The sequence below is a fragment of the Mercenaria mercenaria genome, chromosome 10 (assembly GCF_021730395.1).
Source record: "Mercenaria mercenaria strain notata chromosome 10, MADL_Memer_1, whole genome shotgun sequence".
NCBI classification, from domain to species: domain Eukaryota; kingdom Metazoa; phylum Mollusca; class Bivalvia; order Venerida; family Veneridae; genus Mercenaria; species Mercenaria mercenaria.
Window position 1 is genome coordinate 69,640,831 of NC_069370.1, and position 21,721 is coordinate 69,662,551.

The 21,721-nt window shown below is 36.4% G+C and overlaps 1 protein-coding gene across 5 annotated transcripts in view; it reads left to right on the forward strand.

The window, feature by feature from the left end:
• Positions 1–270: 270 nt before the first annotated feature.
• The window catches only part of LOC123560653 (thrombospondin type-1 domain-containing protein 7A-like), a 443,009-nt gene continuing 421,558 nt past the window's right edge, over positions 271–21,721 (forward strand). For all 5 annotated transcript variants that reach the window (XM_053553308.1, XM_053553307.1, XM_053553309.1 and 2 more), the window contains exon 1: positions 271–418. The gene's annotated coding sequence lies outside the window, so the exon portion shown is untranslated. The remainder of the gene's footprint in view (positions 419–21,721) is intronic.

Below are 21,721 nucleotides of genomic sequence, written 5' to 3' on the forward strand. Positions count from 1 at the left end.
AATTTAGTTTTGTATAAGGTTTTGACTTTTTGTGTGGCACTGACAGTATTGGAAAAAAATAAATTTCTGCTGACCAATTATTCCTTTGTAAAATTGTTCATTAGCAGCTGTTATTTAGCCTGTGTTTTGGCATTTTCCTTGTCTGTCAAAACAGCTTTTCTTAAAAATTGATGTCCATTATTTATTAGCTTTTTAAAGTTTAGAAGGTCATTTTATACAGTTACATGTCAAAATGTCCATTCTTTACAATGCCATTATTGTGTTTTACAGGAATATCATTGGCATGGTTGATTGTGCAGCTGTTCTTGGCATGAGGAAGTTTTGAAAACATTTCCAGTCAGTGGAAAGGCTTTTAGGGATTAAAGAAGATAACTAATATCTTATAAAGTTCTACCCTACAGTATCTCAACACTTGGAGGTAAGTTCACATTAGTTTATGGGAGCTACATATCTGAGGGAATCCAAATCACTTGCTGTGGGTTCAAACCTTGCTTGAATGCAGAATGCTTTCATGTGAGGATGTGGAAGGTTGGCATAATGTTCAAAGGGGCACCTGTGGTCTTTCTGCACCACAAATAGCTGAGATGTTGCCATATGACCTGTAATTGTATCAGTGTGATGTAAAACCCAACAAAAAAGAATTATTCATTTCTTTTGATTTTCTGATCTCATTGAAGCCATGTCTGAATGTTTAACTGTAATCAGATTCAAAACTGTTGTCTGGGATAACCAACTGGGCCACAAGGTCAAAGCATAGAGTGGCCCTCTTGTTTTTTAAATTTGCTCTAAAGCAGATAAAGTGTTATCAAAAATCTTACGAAGTCAGAATCTACTAAATCCAAAGAACAAACACGCCTTTTTTCATGGATTTCAACCAGACCCTAACCATTTGAGGGCATTTAATGGCATTTCATCAATCTCAAAACTATGAAAGGAAATATCAACATGCACAACTGAGATGGGATTTACAGAAGTAGAGTTTGAACAGAAGAAACTTTTGCATTCAACAACCCATTATCAGAATTTGTAACAGTAAAATGAAAAGCCTCTCTAATTCTTTCAAGAATAAAATCACAATCTTTATCACTCTATAATTCTTTATCCAAGATACTATTCGACGACGCCAGGTTATGCCAAAAACTAAAACCATAATGTATGGCAATCGCAGCTTTTCGTTCACTGCTTCAAAGCTTTGGAACTCCCTTCCCGTCAAGATCAGGGAAGTTCACACGCTAGCTGCTTTCAAAAGATTGCTAAAAACCCACTTCTTTGTAACTGACCGATACTTTGATGTTATTTTCTTCTTCATAAAACAGCGTAGAACAGTATTTTATCCTAGGGTCATTTAAATACTTTTAAATATGTATGTGTGTTTGTCTTGTTTTATCTATATGTTTTACATTCATGATTTTTGTTAATGTGGAATGCATTATTTTTGTATGCGTATTTGTTTGTATTGTTTGCAATTTATTCTGTAAAGCACTTTTGAATGTGTACATGTGCATGAAAAGAGTGCTTTATAAATGTGGTATAATAGTAATAATAATAGTAATATGGGATACACATTTATTTTGGACCATCGTAAAGATAGTTATGAATAGTTTCGAAACAATAAATAGAACACAGTGAATAGTGTGTTAAAGGACCTACGATGTTGCACAGTAGATTTTAGTGGATAAACAAAAAAATGGCAAAAAGAAAACATCAAAAATTAGAAAATTAAACGAGACTTACCTAGTAAGGTGAAGTTTAGTTGAAATTTCATCGACTGCAAACTCCTTAAGGGCTCACACAGAGATCACGCAGTTTCCAACAAGGCTTATCAGTCTTTAGAGGAAAGGGTATGGTACTACACTCCTAGTTAGGAGTACAGTACCATGACCTATTTATGAAGGAACATGTAGCATGGGAAGGGTAGGGAGGGTGTGTGAGCCCTTAAGGAGTTTGCAGTCGATGAAATTTCAACTAAACTTCACCTTACTAGGTAAGTCTCGTTTAATTTTCTAATTTCATCTCCTGCATAACTCCTTAATGGGCCCCACAGAGATTTCAGAGATGTTCCTTCATAATGAAATAGAAGTCATCAAATAAGACTAAAAGTGTTTATATCAAATTTGTATTTCATCAAATCATATCAATATAGACATATATAACTATTATACATTACATTTATGACTGCAAAATACACATGTTACATTTAACATGTCATTGAGATACACTTTAAAATATCTGTTATTGTCTTTTATAGAAACTTTCAATTAACTCTCTAAAACTGCATCTTGCAGAGTGAGTTGTTTGGATATTGGTCTATCATAAAATCTTGCAAAAGTGTTTGCTTTAGACCAACCTGCAGTTTTAATAATGTTCTGCAAGGAAACTCCTTGCAATTTCGCCTTAGATGTAGCGGCAGACCTAGTACTATGAGCTCCAAAACTATCTTCAATGCCAGCCTTTCGCATAATGATTTTGACCCATCTACCTATTGTGCCTTTTGAGACAGCCGTGTGAGGTTTGACTGTACTTATAAGTAATTTTGATCCTTGTCTTAATTCCGCAGTTCGTTTTAAATATTCTCTGAGCGTATGAACTATGCATAAGTTTCTGTTTTTGCTATAAGCTTTTAAATGAATTGGATCTGGTTGAAAACCAGGTCTAGACTGTTTCAAGATATGTCTCTGTTGTATATGTATCTGGTCATTGGACAAATCAATGTCCTGTATTTCAATGAGATGCAGTGTCTGGCACCTCTGTGCCGTCAGAAGCAGAAACAGCATACTAAATTTACAAGACAATTGAAGCAGTGTAGTGTCCCTTAAAGTGTCTAAATAGTTCAGAACTGATTGAACATCCCATGTGACTGCATACTTAGGTTGAGGTGGCCTTTCATTAAAGGCTCCCTTCATGAACTGTGTAAGTTCTTCATACTTATTTCGATGTTACCACAGATTCTAAGGAATGAACTTAACGCTGACCGTGCCACCCCTAAAGATCGGTATTTTAGTCCATCTTCAAAAAGTGTTGACAAGAACAAAAGGACCTGATTTATGGAAGGTTTAAAGGGGTCAATTTTATCATAGCAGAATCTGAACCACTTAGAAATGTAGGTGTTGTATTGCTGTTTAGTGCCTGTTCGCCATGACTTAAGAATAATGTCTCTAGCTTGTTTAGGGACACCTTTATCTTTGAGCGCTGTCCTGATACTCGAAAAAGTCCGAGTTTCATCTTTCTCAAAGGATGTTTCCGGTCTGGCTTGTGCGGCAAGAACAGGCACTTTTGAGGACTTGGCAGATTGTAACATTCACCTACTATCACTTGAAGGAGGCTGGGCCACAAGGTCTGAGTTGGCCATATTGGTGCAACTAACACTGCTTCCGTCTGATCCTCCGCTATCTTTTGCAGGATTCGTGGCAGAAGACTGAAAGGAGGAAACAAGTAATAGAAGTCATGTGACCATGTCAGGGAAAATGCATCAGTTGCATATGCGTTAGGTTAAGGTCTGCGTGAAACATACTTCTGCAATTTAAAATTTAGTCTTGATGCAAACAGATCTACTGATAACCCTGTGTAAAGTTTTGTAATTATTTCAAAAACTTGCGGACATAAAGACCATTCTAAGTCATCATTAATGACCCTAGATTCTTTATCAGCTTCAACATTTTTGTGACCTGCTATATGTGCTGCAGTGAGATGAAGTTTCCTCTCGATGCACCAAAACCAAATTTCCCTAGCTAGAGCATTTAAGTCTGATTTTTTGCCCCCTAACTTAGAGATATATGCACAACTTGTTGTATTGTCCATGTAAATTTTTATATGTTGGTTTCTGGCATTCTTACAGAACGTCAATAAAGTCAAATGGCAGGCCTTCAATTCCAGCAGATTAATGTGAAGGGCTTGTTCTGCTAGTGACCCGGTCCTTTTTTCTTCAGTTTTATTGTATGCTCCCCACCCAGTGCTCGACGCATCAGAATAAAGTGTCATAGTAGGGGCTCCATGAGACACACATTTCAAGGCCGATGGAAGGTTTTCTATCCACCAACTTATGGTAGGGTACTACAGACTGTGGAATTGTCATAAAGCTATTGAAGTTGCCCTTATGTGTAGTCAACATCTTGTCTTTAACCCTTTCTAAAGGTTTATAGAAAAGGGGTGCGTATTCTACCCCTGGTTGAGAAGCTACTAATTTGCCAATGAGCTGTGCAAACTCTCTTATCGTGACCCTTTTCTTTTTGATCATGGTTTCACAACATTCTATGATTTCTTTAATTTTTTCTGGAGTCATTCTGACAGTCATTGTGATGGAACATAAGATAAAACCTAAGAAGACAATTTTCTGGCAAGGCACCAATACAGACTTTTGAGGGTGCACTGTGAGGCCAAGTGAGTCCATAAGATGGATGGTATCATGTATATTGTCTAAGCAAGAAGAATATGAATTGCCTTGCAGACATGAATCATCTATGTATGCTGTACTTACATGACCTCTTGCTCGCAGGTTTGCGAAAACTGGTTTTAAAATATTTGTGAAGACTCGGGGAGAAGTTGCTAGACCCATTATAAGGGCTGTGAATTGATATTTATTACCATCATGAAAGAACCTGAAATACTTTCTATCTTGTTCATCAATAGGAATAGAATAAAAAGCGTCTGAAATGTCAACCGAGCCAAAATAGCAATTCTGTCGCATATTGTTAATTGCAGAATGAAGAGTTTCCATCTTAAAATGAATTTTGGACATATGTTTTTCATTGAATGTTTTGAGATTGAGTATAATCGCACTCTACCATCTTTTTTCGGTCGAATAAAAATGTTTGAAATATATTCATCTCTGTCTTCAACATCAACCGGTTCAATAATCTTACACTGCAAAAATCTTTCAATTTCTATGTTAATTTTTCTCTGTTCTTCATTAGAAAACTTTAAAGGATTTCGTATGATTTTCTGTTTTGGCTCAGTTTCAACTTCAACTTTGTAACCCTGAACAGTATCTAATACCCATTTATCATTAGTGATGTTCTTCCAATTGTGTATATAAGATTTTGTTTTCCCAGATATAAAGTTGTCAGGAGTGTGCATTAATTGAATGTCTGGTGTTAATCTTGATGTACCTACAGTTATTTTCTGTGCATTTGTCCTGGTCATTTCTTGATATTGTCCCTCCTTCTTTGAGGCTGGTTTCCCTGGGGGGCAAACCTTTGGTTCATTGGAGGGTAAGATGTTGCTCTGGCGCCCCCCTTCTTCGGTAAAAAATGTTTCCCATGTCCAGTAGGATTCACAAGTTGGTTCACTTTGGAACTGTCCAGTTTCTTTAGGTTTTCTTGAATATTGTCACCAAACAGTTTAGTAGGAGAAGGTTCTATGTCACAGATAGGCTTGTATTGTGGTTTAATGCCCTTTCTTATCCTTTCCTGTCTGGCCATGTTTGTTGCTTTAATTGAAAGACATAGGATTTTGAAGGCATCCGCGACGTTGGCTTCAATCTCGTCCTTTTTGCCATTGTTTTTGATCAAATCTAAGGCTCGGATGACTGGGGTAAGGGCTAGGGCATAATTTCCAGTTGCCTTCTGTAGAATACAGTCAACGTTTTTGGTATTTGGTTGTAGTTGTCGCCAGACAACATCTTCAACAGTTGGGACCTGAAGGTTGTTGATGTTTTTTGGTCTTCTGTGTTTTTCTTTGAAAGCTTTCAACTTTTCCCCATCTTTTTTATCTTTTCCCCTAAGAGCTCTATCCGATACTTTGGCTAGTCTTTCACTAGTTTCTTCCCCCGTTGTTGTTTGTTCTGAGAAGTACTCCTCTAATTCTTCAAACAGGGAGTCGTTGTCTGTTCCATCTTTTTCATTCATGAAATCATCAATATCTGAATCATTATTTTCGGCTTCAGACAAATCATGATCATCAACTAAACCGGAAGTGTCAGACAGCTGATCTCTTGACCCGGAAGTACCGGATGGTTGATCATCAGAAGTAATTTTCTGCCTCTTGTTAGAACTATCTTCCGACGAATCACAGTTCCGTTTTTTCAACTCAGATATGTCCTTCCTCATGACCTGCACTGCTTCCGCCAATGTTTTTAGGCCCGTTTCTGCCACACATAAAAGGGAGACACCACAAACATACAACAACATGAACACTGCCTTTTCGAATTCTGCCAACTGTTGTTTAATAGCCTGATCCGAATTTTCCCCATCGGCGCCTCGTGTCTCACTCATGTGTGACGTACAGCTACTCGTACTTCCGCCCTGGCTTTCTGCCAAATTCATCACGTGTCTGTAAAAAAGAAATTGAAACACGTGTGAGGTCCTGTATCGGACTAGATATGTGACGGAAACAACACGAAAGCCGACAACGACAATTAATAGTCGTAATTTGGTTTGCTTAATATCAGCTATTTTTAGTTTTAGTTTTGGAATTTCCCGAATATGGAGAAAATCCAATGTAAACACATCGTCCGTCGTTTGTTATAAATACATCCAAAAGATCGCAAGGCAGTACTGTAGGTTCAACGGTGGTTAATATTGATGGCAATTAATGCCGGCCTCGTGCCTATTCTGCACGAACGGCTACCGTGAATGTGCGTCTAGATTCAAATCTTTTATTTAAAAGATGTACTGGACGGCTTTAGAATGATAATGGCCGCCGATCCCACGCTTCGTGGCTTGATTCCAGACGTAATTCGGGACAACTGAAAGTGAGTTGTGCAACCGATTTTCCTTTACATGAGAAACAACTGAAAGTGAGTTGTGCAACGTCTCATGTTAAAATTTTTTGGAATCTCGTGGTCAATTCCCACGGTTCCACGACGCAGCAGCCGCAACCTTGTGGTGCCGTTTTCGTCTGAATAACAAATCTTTTGCCGAAAAATCTCCAAGAAAACCACAAATCAAAGCAAACTTACCTTCAGTAGGTATCCTTTTGTTAGAAAGTTCCTTAAAATTATGAAAACGATTAAAGATTAAGATCAATATGTATGAAATTGATTATTTATGTCCTAAGAATTTTTTCCTGACTGACTCGCCAAATTGAAAGCCTTGTTCTGATAAGCCTTGTCGGAAACTGCGTGATCTCTGTGGGGCCCATTAAGGAGTTATGCAGGAGATGAAATATATGTTATGCAAATTATCATGTGATATAAAACAATGTTATTTATCATTCCTGTCCTTATTTGAAGAGCAGAAAATATTTTTTATTTAAAAATTCGTCCAAATGTTGATCCGATTTATTGATAAGGGAGGTTACTGTAAGTCAGGTTTTCTATTTTTGACCTTAGTATAACCTACTTACCTGATACAATGGCATTTATACCACAGTTAGCAGTTGGTTATTATGCTTGCTTAATTTCCTGTAACCACCCACTGATATATTTCTAGTAACCTTTCGGTTCAACCAAAGAGGACATCAGGTTCACCGTTGGTTGGAAAAAAACTGAATTCTATGATATTCCAAAAGTTTATAAGAAAGGTTCATGACATTTGCTTTGTGTGTAGGAGCAATATAGAGATTATGCATGTTATATCATTCTTTTCTTGGACAAAAATTAATTTTGGTTGCTTTGGCAATGGAAACAGCAAAATACTGTGTATAATCTGAATTCTGAAATCTATAATGTAGGTGCATGACTAAGGTCCATGAAACTTGATCAGTGAATAGAAAATGATAATAAAAAAATGTTTGATTTCTGTGAACCACAACTTTGAAATAATTAATTTTCAGCATTTCCTCATTTCCCAACAAACTGCATTTATAAATGTGAAGCTTCATACACATACACCTGTATAATTATAAGAACTTTCCACAGGTGCTGACCTTAGTTGATGAAATAATAACTTTAATTTTGTATGTAAAGGGGCCGCCAACTCGCAATGTCAAGGTCATTGCACGTAGAGGATCTGTATTGCATGGAAATACTTCTTTATCATGTTTATTCTTGACTGTTTTTTAACAGTTTATAACATATATTGTATTATGTGCTAATATACCAGTCAGTCTAATACAGTAATGATTAGGTAATTTCCCATATTGCAGTAAATGTACTTCAGACGCAACACTTGGCGTCTGTGTAGATACCTTTGGCAGTTTCCGGCAACATTCCTGTTCAGTGCACACATTGCTGAATTTACAGAATTTCCACCAGCACTGATTTCTGGTGGTAATGGCAGCACAGGTTTTGACCCTTACTTTCAATACAGGTTGAAACTATGACAACTTCTGGTTAATGGTTTAAGTAACCAAGTTAAATTTTGGGGGGTTAGCATGCAAGAACCTGAACTGAATGTATGTCTGAAATGTTCATTGTACCAATAATCAGACACCGTAACTAACATGTTGGTAGTCAGCATTTTCATCAGAGTACATTATATAGCCAGCAGTATCATGTGCAGTACCAGATCACCACCCTCAATTAAGGTAGTTCTGCACGTTTGAATCGAAATTATTTCTACAATGTAGAATTTGATTAAACACTGATTTTTTAAAACTTCAGAATATACCTAGAAAATTAAGCAAATAAAAAAGACAGGGTCGTGTGCTTGATTTTTTGCTAGATTGATTTGAAAAATAGGGACCTCACGCAATATTTCATAATGAGAGTCTATGGGAAAATCATAACTTTCTTAACATTTTCGCGAATAGAAATTTTTCTACAATGTAGATTTTGATGAAACTTCTCACAGTTGTAAATAAAGACATGGCCTATAATTTGATGAAATAAAATATATAGGTCCGTGTGCTTATTTTTGAGATATTTGACCATGATTAAAGTAAACCGGAAATTTCACGCTAATTTTAGGACGTTATTTTGAATTATTTAACATGTGATATGTTTTAATATCATATTTTGACTTTACAATATAGCAACAGTACCATTGTAATAAATTTACTCACAGGTTGCAATTAATCCATAAAATGATTTTCTGTTCGGTACGCCGAATCCAGTCTTTATTCTACGTTTTCCGGAAAAATGGCGTCACGCCATCACTTCCGGTTTATCAAACGTGCAGAACTACCTTAATGCAGACATAATGCACATACTTTCACTGATCCATTGCGGAATAGTCTCATTTTTCAGTTTGTCTAAAGAGATTTTCGATTTTATGAAAAGTTTTTCACTGTCAGTAGCAAACCGTCAACAGATATCATCTTCATTTTTAGCTCACCTGTCACAAAGTGACAAGGTGAGCTATTGTGACCGCTTGATGTCCGTCGTGTGTCGTCAGTCGTGCGTCGTCCATCAACAATTTCTAAAAAAATCTTCTTGAAAACCACTGGGCAGAATTACACCAAACTTCACAGGAATGATCCTTGGACTGCCCCCTTTCAAAATTGTTCAAAGAATTGAATTCCATGCAGAACTCTGGTTGCCATGGCAACCGAAAAGGAAAACTTTAAAAATCTTCTTCTCAAAAACCAGAAGCCCTAGAGCTTAGATATTTGGTGTGAAGCATTGCCTAGTGGACCTCTACCAAATTTGTTCAAATCATGACCCCGGGGTCAAAATTGACCCCGCCCCAGGGGTCACCTGATTTTACATAGGAAAATCTTAAAAAATCTTCTTCTCAAAAACCAGAAAACCTAGAGCTTAGATATTTGACATGTAGCATTGCCTAGTGGACCTCTACTAAAGTTGTTCAAATCATGACCCCAGGATCAAAATTGACCCCGCCCCAGGGGTCACTTGATTTTACATAGATTTCTATAGGAAAATCTTCGAAATTTTTTAAAAAATAAACCAGAAGGCCTAGAGCTTAGATATTTGACATGTAGCATTGCCTAGTGGACCTCTACAAAAATTGTTCAAATCATGACCCCTGGGGTCAAAATCGACCCCGCCCCAGGGGTCACTTGATTTTACTTAGGAAAAACTTCAAAAATTATCTTAAAACTAAGGTTGCTTTTGAGAAAAACGCATGTCTCCCACAACTGCCTAATCACCTAAATAGCAAGTCAGTCTTTATATACTGTTTACTCACTACAAATATACATTTGAAGAGTAAAAAGGCCAATTTTGGGTAATTCAAGGGCCATAATTCTGGAGTGCCTCGGGCGATTTGGCTAGTTAATGAACCTGGTCGAGGAGTTATGGTAAAAAACATTTGGTTTAAGTTTGGTGAAGATCGGGTGAGAAATGTTGGACTTATAGCGCGGACGAGAATAAAAAGGCCGATTTTCGGTAATTCAAGGGCCATAATTCCAAAGTGCCTGGGCCGATTTGGCTAGTTATCGAACTTGGCCGAGGACCTATGGTCAAACACATTTTGTTAAAGTTTGGTGATGATCGGATGAGAAATGTTCGACTTAGAGCACGGACAAGAGTAAAAAGGCCGATTTTCGGTAATTCAAGGGCCATAACTCTGAAGTGCCTGGACCGATTTGGCTCATTATCGAACTTGCCCTACTAGAGCGCATGCACATTCATCAAGTCAAAAGGACTCCTATACTACTCAGACTGCATGCGCATTCCTGGAGCCAAAAGGACCCCTATACTACTAATGCCAAAAAGACCCCTATACTACTCATGAGTAGTATAAGGGTCCTTTTGGCTCCAGGAATGCGCCTAAAACCTGAGCATTTTTCGGTAATTCAAGGGCCATAATTCCAAAGTGCCTAGGCCGATTTGGCTAGTTATCGAACTTGGCCGAGCACTTATTAGCAGACACATTTTGTTGAAGTTTGGTGAAGATCGGATAAGAAATGTTCGACTTAGAGTGCGGACAAGCTTTGTGACAGACAGACAGACACACACACACACACACACACAGACTGGAGTAAATCAATATGTCTCCCACACCACTGTGTGGTGGGAGACATAATAAACCAGAAGGCCTAGAGCTAAGTGTAGCATTGCCTAGTGGACCTCTACAAAATTTGTTCAAATCATGACCCCCAGGGTCAATATTGACCCCGCCCCAGGGGTCACTTGATTTTACATAGGAAAATCTTCAAAATTTTTCTAAAAATAAACCAGAAGGCCTAGATCTTAGATATTTGACATGTAGCATTGCCTAGTAGACTTGTACAAAATCTAGACCCACCGGGGTCAAATTGACCCTGCACCATAGGGGTTACTTGATTGTACATAGAAAAATCTTCAAAATTTTCTAAAAATAAACCAGAAGGCCTAGAGCTTGAATATTTGACATGTAGCATTGCCTAGTGGACCTCTACAAAATTTGTTCAAATCTTGACCCCCCCAGGGTCAAATTAACCCAGCCCCAGGGGTTACTTGATTGTACATAGGGAAATCTTCATAAATTTGCCAAAAATAAACCAGAAGGCCTAGATCTTAGATATTTGATATGTAACATTGCCTAGTAGACTTTTAGAAACTTTGTTCAAATCATGACCCCCGGGGTAAAATTGGCCCTGCCCCAGGGGTTACTTGATTGTACATCGGAAAAACTTCAAAAAAAATTCTAAACATCATCAGTTTGACATTTGAAACATGTAGCTCATATTACTCAGGTGAGCGATCCAGGGTCATCATGACCCTCTTGTTATATTATTTGGTACAGTGTTATTGTTTGACACAAAATCTTCAATGAATAATGGTTTTGCTTTAGTGTTACCTGCAGATTTCTTACACTGAGTTTCACTACTGCATGCAAGTGCCATTAAAAGGGTCATGAAATTAGCCTTAATTTTTATGCCCCCGAAGGGAGGCATATAGTTTTTGAACCGTCCGTCGGTCTGTCGGTCCGCAATTTTCGTGTCCGGTCCATATCTTTGTCATCGATGGATGGATTTTCAAATAACTTGGCATGAATGTGTACCACAGTAAAACGACGTGTCGCGCGCAAGACCCAGGTCCATAGCTCAAAGGTCAAGGTCACACTTAGACATTAAAGGATAGTGCATTGATGGGCGTGTCCGGTCCATATCTTTGTCATCGATGGATGGATTTTCAAAAAACTTGGCAAGAATGTGTACCACAGTAAGACGACGTGTCGCGTGCAAGACCCAGGTCCGTAGCTCAAAGGTCAAGGTCACTTTTAGACGTTAAAGGATAGGGCATTGATGGGCGCGTCCGGTCCATATCTTTGTCATCGATGGATGGATTTTCAAATAACTTGGCATGAATGTGTACCACAATAAGACGACATGTCGCGCGCAAGACCCAGGTCCGTAGCTCAAAGGTCAAGGTCACACTTAGACGTTAAAGGTCATTTTTCATGATAGTGCATTGATAGGCGTGTCCGGTCCATATCTTTGTCATTCATGCATGGATTTTAAAATATCTACGCATGAATGTGTGACACAGTAAGACGACGTGTCGCGCGCAAGACCCATTTCCGTAGGTCAAAGGTCCTAAACTCTAACATCGACCATAACTATATATTCATTCAAAGTGTCACCGGGGTCATGTGTCATCCTATGGAGACAGCTCTTGTTTCAAACGTTTCTAACAGAGTTTTAACAGGTCACCATTAAAATTCACCCATTACTTCTTACTTTTTAATGGGGGTTTTCCTGACCATAGTTTTAATGCCCTATATTAAAAAGCCATGAAATAAGTATATTAAAACCCTGGTAAAATATACCTTGTTAAAATGACTGATGGCCATGAAAAGCTGTTTAAAATAAACCATTAAAATAATTTAATTGGCTCCTTGAAACTCCATGAAAATTTTTAATTGGCATGAAATTAATGTGCTATTAAAAAGTACCACTTAATTTCACATTAATTAGTAAATACTAATGGGGCCATTAATATTTTCAATACTCTGTTAATGGCCGTTAATTATTAAAAATTGATTAATGGTCTCATTAAATATGTCAGATTCAATTTTAATGAGTTCGTAATATTTTAATAGTATATCAAATTAAGGGCCATGAAAATTTGCCATCAGAATTAGACATCTGAAGATAACTACCTTGTATTGATATTTGCCGTATTGATTTAAGCTACGTATTACTACACACATAATAGTATCTATACATATGTACTGTAACATATGTAACAGCCTCGTACAAACATTTGTCATATTGTACCCTCATTCTGTCATATGTTAATATGAAATGAGAAAATAAATGGATATTGTATTGTATTATGTTGTACTGAGAAGGGTTTACAGGTACCGGTTTAATAGATCAAGAGACCATGTGGGTAGTTTTAACTACTTAACATTTTTATATTGACAAACATTCTGACTAAGTTTTTATTGGTACAGACATTAGGCGTCAGTGTATTCAAAAAGCAACTGTTGATGAAAATGTCAGCGCACAATGGGCGGTCACAATTTAGCTCTCCTTCAGTACTTTGTGCTCAGGTGCATGCACTTAAACAGCTAAGAGCAAATGTTTGAGGGATTGCATCACAATCAGGCGTAAAATACTCTTTGATTCATTGAAAGGAAGAAACCATTGATCTGCCCATGCCCCAAATGAATTTAAATCAGATTGTAAATCTTCACAATCATGTGTACTGTTCACTTCTCTATAAACTTTAGTTTCTACTCAAGGATTGGAAAATTTGAAAATCTAAACTGGTCTGAACACATTTTATAATGTAAATTCCTTACCCAACCCACTTTCTTATACAAATGCTGATTATTTGGACAGGAAAAACAAAAAACAGAAAGAGTGGCATGCCTTAATACGTATTTACCCTTACCAAAATAATGTAGATTGATGTTATCAAATAAATTAATACACATTCATCCGACTTTCATTGAAATAAATCTGATTTTTGTAGGAACACAATTTTGCAAACATTTGAAAAAAAATGGCGTAACTGCATCAAGGGGAAATAATGCAACTAAATATAACATCATGATATGTTATAGACGATGTGTGCGTAGTATTTATTTATTGTGATTAAAGTCCATTTTTGAACAATATGGGACTGGAATTATAAGCGTTCAATGGGACGAGTGCAAGCCAAAAACTAAAAAAAGATATTTTTTGTGCTTCTGAAAATATACGAATAACATTTCACAGAATGTAGAATTTAATGGGCATCAAATTGCTGTTAAGGACCATTAAGTTTACTCTTAAATAAAATCGTACAGAACCTGAACATTTAATGGGCATTAAATCAAATTTAAGTGCCATGAATAATCCTGTTAAATTCAAAATATACAGAATTTCACTATTTTTTCAAAGCCATTAACTTTTTTAGCGACCAAACTAAATTTTCAACTGCATGATTCATGGTCAGAAATGGGCGTTTTAATGGTATTTTAACATGTGACCCATTAATATTGTGAAACCTGTTGAATAAAGTGATGCAAGAATAAATAGGGTTATTAACGGTTTTTCCTATTTTAATGGATATTTTATAGTGATGATAATCGGACAGCATAATGATAATCGATTAATCGGATATAATTGGAAGGCCTTCAGAGCGATTAATTGGAAAATAATCGGACTTTAACACTGAACCTTCTGTAACTTATTAACAATTAGGTTATTTGACTTACTGTTTTAACATTTATTTAGCAAGAGTGATCTTATTTGTATGTGAAGTTTTAGCCATTGTATGTAGATATCAATGTGGCAAATTAAAAAGTATCTTTTATTTTTTGAGGTATAATGTGTCATATTTATATGATTTGCACCCGAACGTCTGTGGTACTATCAGGAGTCCTTGAGAAACTGAACATGCTGACAGACCTAAAACCTCCAATATAAAAAGCTATTTTTGTACCTATTTTTACATTTTATTTTTGATTCATACTTCAATTCCCTCTAATTTTTTGTATATAACTATTTCTTGTTCATAAAATTACACATATACATCTGCATATTTAAACAAGTTTAGAAGCACAATGCTGATTGAAACTATGAAGTAAATCAACCCAAATTACGAAAGTGGGTGGGGTACCATTATTTGCGGTCTTAACGGCATAATCAGCAGACGAAAACCCCCAATTTTTTAATTTTCTTTCATTGCTGCACCTTCACATATCCTGTAGAATCCAAACTACTTCCACACTAGTGGTATGGTCTTCTCTGGTTGGGGGAATATAGCTTTGATTGCATTATTTATTTTGATCGTATGCTTTGCCTCCGTTTTGAAGAGTGGAAAAGAAATGAACCTAAAGAAGAAATACCACCGAAAAGATATGTAACTCCCGAATAGGCTTTAAACTCACCTAAGCGTAAAATAATCGATTATGTAAGTCCATAATCGATGTCTGCGACTTTTACTCATTAAATGATCGACAATCGATTGTCGGCGACAAACGGAACATCACTACTATTTTACATGGTTTTAAACCATGTTTAATAGTATGTGCATCCAGTAGTGTTTGAGGTAGATTTTATTTCATGCCTTTTTGACTGGAAGTTATTAATTTGTTAGTTTTTAAAGGATTCTACATTTCAATGCTCTGAAAGAGTATCCATTGAAGATATTTTGTTATGACGGGGTTCGGGATTCGTCTGTTTTTCCACCAATAATGACGAGACAGCAATCTGCCTCTCTGAGAGTGGCAACTTCAGTGCAGGTATATCATGCAAAGTTTATCAAGCTGTATGTTTCTCATTTTCCAGAGTAGCAACAACTAACTCACATTACTCAAAGAACAATTTGAAGTAAACATTGACACATTTGATAAAAATGTCCAGATCAGTACATAGATATTACACCATCTTGAAGACAGGCTCATGCAGCTGAAACAAATGTCATAGGTGAAGACACACTAGCTTGATTGACAAGTTGTCCAGTTGAAAATATTGAAAATCAGTATTCTCAATCTTTTGGAATGTTAAAAAAGGAAACAGAGAACATTGTTCAAGGGTTTAATGACCTTGTCTTAAAACTATTGCTAATTATGTTTGCTTTGTGGTTGTATAAAGTTGCATAATTGATCAAAAAGAGATATTTTAGGTACCCACTGTGTTTTTATTGTCCAAACGATAAGTTCATTACCCATGTGACTGTAATAATATTCAGCTGAGTATTTGTCTTTGTAGGTCATGATACTTCTTGACATTTAGACCTTTATCACTTTTCTTATTATTCTGTAAATAACAGACCTAAAATTTCCCTACAGCATTCCAAAATAGTGTATTTTCTGAAGGCTTCAGACCTGTCTTTGCCTCTAACACAATTTTTCAGTCACCAGGAAGCAAAAATAGTTAATGACTGACATTAAATGAAATTAAAAAAAAGCAACAATGTTAATATATTTCTGCATTCTTTAGATCTTTTGGCTAATACTTCCTTTTATAGCTTGCAAAGCTCTAAGGAAATGAATACCTAATTTAACTCTGGAAAATAATTGCTGGGTTCTTTTATCCAGAGGCTGACATGGAGAACTGGTTTTGATATTGTTGCTGTGCAAGTTTAAATTATAACATTTATTATAAATCAATAAGTTTAGGAAGAGACCTTAGTGTAGCTAAATAGTTTATGGCATGCAAGCTGCAAATCAGTGGTCCCCTGTTGTCTTAGTGACTTGTAAAATTGCAGATTTAGGTTGGTTGGGACATTACGGCACCACCAGTACTATTTAAGGCTTGGATACTTTATAGTTTTTGAGCAGATACACAGAAAACATCTCACTGATTACTTACATCTGAAGAATTTTGTTGTTGCTGACTTGAGAAGCAGTGAAGCAATTTAATGCAATAATAGAAAATTGATATGGATGGTTTTTTTGCATGACTTTCATGTATTGTTATATATCTTACATGTCAGTACTTCTGAAGAGAGTTTTCTTTATTTTGATGGAAATACCTACTTCTGACATACTTTGCTAGCCATTGTGAGTTAGTGGGGAAGTTGCCAGGGTACGTACGGTGTTTGCCGTCTACATTGAGGTTAAAGTTCAAATCTTTATGTGAGTTTGAACTTCACTGTTGTTTCAACTGCCCATCCCTGAAGCAACACCACTGATAGGAAATTCTTAAAGCAGTCATAGAATAATTATACAATAGAAGTTTTTCTGCTCTCTAAACAAGAAATTTGCGAGAAATGCTAAAAAGTATTTTGCATCATTTGTTATATTAGTCTGACACAAGATATTGCATTAAAGATATGTTGATGGTCTATAGATTAATTGGGAAATTAGGTGTTGATGAGTTTTATATACTCTTGGAAGAGCTGACTTTGAATATTGTAATATTTCTTGCTTGGACAGCCTGCATACATGGCTTTTAACTGTAACTGTTACTGAAAAATCATTTTCTGTGTGACGATCTGGTTGAATATATAGAGAACATAAGGTTGTTAAGTTTATTTAGGAAGTTGGACAAAAGTTTTTGTACCAGAGGCTCTGCTGAGGGGGATAAACTTTTCATAGACATGTCAGATAAACTTTAGTTCAGAAAGACATTATAACCTAACAATTTGTTCATCCTGCTTTTTTATACCCCCTTCGAAGAAGGAGGGGTATATTGTTTTGCAGATGGTCGGTTGGTCGGTGTATGTAGACCAATTCATTTCTTGATGATAACTTAAGAATGCTTGGGCCTAGGATCATGAAAGTTAATAGGGAGGTTGCTCATAACCAACAGATGACCCCTATTGATTTTGAGATCAGTAGGTCAAAGGTCAAGGTCACAGTGACCCGGAACAGTTGAATGGTTTCCGGATGATAACTCGAGAATGCTTGGGTTTAGGATCATGAAAGTTATTAGGGGGGTTGGTATTGACCAGCAAATGATCTCTATTGATTTTGAGATGAGTAGGTCAAAGGTCAAGGTCACAGTGACCCGGAACAGTTTAAACGGTTTCCGGACGATAACTTGAGAACGCTTGGGCCTAGGATCGCAAAACTTGATAGGGAGGTTGATCATGATCAGCAAATTATCCCTATTGATTTTGAGGTCAGTAGGTCAAAGATCAAGGTCACAGTGACCCGGAACAGTTAAATGGTTTCTGAATGATAACTCAAGAACTCTTGGGCCTAGGATCATGAAAGTTGATAGGGAGGTTGGTCATGACAGCAGAGGATCCCTATTGATTTTGAAATCAGTAGGCCAAAGGTCAAGGTCACATTGACCCGGAACAGTTAAACTGTTTCCTGACAATAACTTGAGAACGACTGACCTAGGATCATTGAACTTAATAGGGAGGTTGATCATGACCAGCAAATGACCCTATTAATTTTGAGGTCAGTAAGTCAAAGGTCAAGGTCACATTGACCCAGAACATTAGAACTTTTGTGTACAGTGACCAAATAATTTCTGTTCCTTGTGCAATTACTGAATGCAACAAGGGGGGCATTTTGTGTTCTACGAGCTCTTGTTATTTTTTGATTTTCCCCACTTAAAAACCCCATCTGCAATGCCACTGACCTAAAACTTGGGGAATATAATGCTCCACTTTGCAGAGCTGTTGTCCTTAGATAAGGTTGTTTTCAATCTGACTAAAGTACTTGATCTTCTAAATGAAGATCTGAAAACGACCCATTCACATTCGTCTTCTACTTATTTTGGATTTCCAATATTGCTATTTTTATTTTCGCAAATCTATTTTTGTTTGAACCAATCAGACAACTTGTTCGAATGTCAAAGAGAAAGAAAAAATTGTAGTTAATCCAGGGCTCGAACCTGGGACCTTTCGATTACAGAGCAAGTGCCCTACAGACTGAGCTAACCGGCTATCTGAAATCTTTCGACTTAAAAATTGTTGATATCATAACCCAAGACTTTATAAAGCTTACAGAATGCTGTAAGGTAGCTTTTGATTGGCTAGCGAAAGGGTTGTCGGAACACGGCCATCAATAGCTCGTTGTCAGATCCTATGCGTAGCGTAATAGGAGATGTACTTTAGTCAGATCGGGTTGTTTTTGAGTACATTTCTACATTTCTCAAAAACCCTTTCCTGTCAGTAAAATCACATAAAATGTCCAAAATTATAGGCAGTATAAGTTGGAAATAAAAATATTAACAGTAATAAACAAGGGCACTAACAGAGTTTTTGACTGTTATTACTCAATACATTGTCTGGAACAATAATGGATATCTATAACAGGCCCCAAAATATTGTCAGCTTTCAGACAGACAAGAAATTTGTTTTGTGATATTTTTTATATACTTATATTTGCGAATGTAAATCAGGATGAAATGGCAAGAAAAAAAGATCTGTATTTACTAGTTCTGTGTAGTTCTCAAGATGGAACAGCTTTTGAATATACATGTGTACATAACTGTACCGCCCCGAACAACAAAGTTGTAAGGCGGGGGTATACTGGCTACAGGTTGTCCGTACGTCCATCTGTGTCAGTAGACACAATCTTGTGCGCACCAACTCTCCTCTCACATCCCCTTGACACAATTTAATGGAACTTCACACAAATGATCGGTAACAACAGTAGTTGTGCATGGTGCATGTTAGGTTCTTTAAGAAAAATATTCTGCAGAGTTATTGGACTCTATTTTTTGTTACTATATTATATACATAGAGTCTGCATATGCAATCTAAATGTGCACGCCTAATCTCCTGAACCCTTGCACACAATTTAATGAAACTTCACACAAGTGACTATAGTCTGTCCCACCTAATTTTGGACCTCAACTTTGGGCTGATATGAAGAAATGAAACGGGATCAAAGAACATAAAACATGTTTTTGTGAATAAAAAAAAAGTCACCCTCGAGAATTTCAAGGATTTTTTAAACAATCGTCTGGTTTTCCCGTGCGACTAAATTTCAGTTTCTCTATGGGAATTCGCTGTTGTTTATTTCTGGTCGCCATTGCCAAATATTCTCTATTTTGGAGATTTTCGGGAAATTTCACGTGTTATTCCGTGGGGACGTTTCACACTTATTTTTTACACTTAGCTATTTTTCCTCCCGTAAGAAACAGATTGGGTTTGACATAGAATTTACAATTTAGTTTTAGATCTAGTATACTAACAAAATTTTGAAAAATGTAAAAATGAAAAATAGAAAAAGAACTTACTTTGCACGGAAGAATCCGGCCATTAAGTAATGTATTCAGTTATAAATTTCTTTAATCATTATTTCATTTATCCTTAAATCCTTCCAAACGATGTCCGGTCCAATGCACAATTTTCAGTCAGAAGTTTTAACGGTTTCTCTAATTGCAGTAGGCAGTTGACCAGATTGTGCGGATGCTGGTCACAAATGCACTATGTTGGATTTCTCATGGTGCGGCTCATATTTTTATTTTGTCTATAGGTCTACCATGCCTATCAATAGCACAAAAATGTTTTAATGCCACTTTGGATTTCACTGAACGACCGAGCATGAGAAATAAAGACGTGAGGATGGAATTGAAAAACTGGTATTATGTTATTATAAAGAATAAAGGCAATTATTAATTTGTTTAACGTAGTCCCGTAGGCGGTTGTCTCAAATTGAAATATGTATATTTCAAATCATTAATTGCATTGAGGAATAATGTTTTACCTTGATCGAACGGTCACAAAAAATAGTGAGCACCAGTCAGTACACAAACATGTATTCATGCTATTTAAAAACAACCTTTTAACAGACGGTTATCATCCAAACCTTTGATACGATTATATTAAACAACAGTAACCATAATGAAAATGAGTTAAATGGGTTGCGCGCATCTCCGCTGTCCCCACCTCTATTATGATATCTACGGCTGAAACAATGATACGCACTTGACTTGAGACATGTATTTATTTTACGTCAATGCTAACGGGTAAGTACAAACACATTTTCAGAAAAAAAGCTGAAAACCTGAAACGGGAATAAACTGTTTAATTTGAAGTAAAATTCAGGGTCTTCCGTACAAGAAAATACTACAAGTTTTGGACAAAGTTTGTTTTAATATTCCATGTCTGTTATTCAACAATAAAAATATCTGATGTCGCTAACTTTGAGCAAACCCCCAAATGACATTTGTATGGACGCCGCCATCTTGAAATGGACGTTGCGTCATTTTACAATGCAAGTCTATGCGGAAAAACATAAAATCTTGATTTTTAACTTCATTTTACATTTTTTTCAAAAAAATGAAAAAGGTGCCTAGAGATATTAACCGTCTGATATTAACGATGTCATTTTTGACAATTTTATATACAGTATAAATAAATCATTGGAGGTCCAAAATTAGGTGGGACAGACTATAGTACCAACCTTACTTGTGCATGGTGCATGTTAGGTTCTTTTAGAAAAATATTCTGCAGAGTTATGGGACTTTGTTTTTTGTTACTATACTATATACTGCAATCTTATGCACACCTAATCTCCTGAACCCTTGCACACAATTTAATGAAACTTCACACAAGTGACCAGTACCAACCCTAGTTGTGCATGGTGCATGTTAGGTTCTTTCAGAAAAAAATTCTGCAGAGTTATGGGACTTGGGTTTTTGTTACTATACTATATACATAGAGTCTATATACATACAGTCCACATAATGATATGCAGTCTTGTGTGTGTCGAATTGCAATGTACTGTGATAGTGCGTGAGGGGGGTACATTCATCACCTTCAGTGATAGCTCAAGTTTTTATAATAAGGGTGTGTGAAAAAAAGATTATTTCTACCTATAAGGATATGTGAAAATTAGAAAAATTCTGTTTTTTAGGATGTGTGAAAATCAGAAAAAGTGAAATAAGTATGTACAAATGTTCATCTAATCCCAAGGGTGTGTCGTGACAATGACTTGGATCTCTTGGGTCAAGGTCAAGGTCACAATTTGACATATCGGTTTTCTGCATGTAGTCATTATTTTTGTTTTTGTTGTTTATATATGGATTTAGAAGTCATTTTGTGCAAATAACTCCCAAACGAAAATACAAGCATGCGGCAAGCTTGTGAGAAGTTTGCCATAAGCTT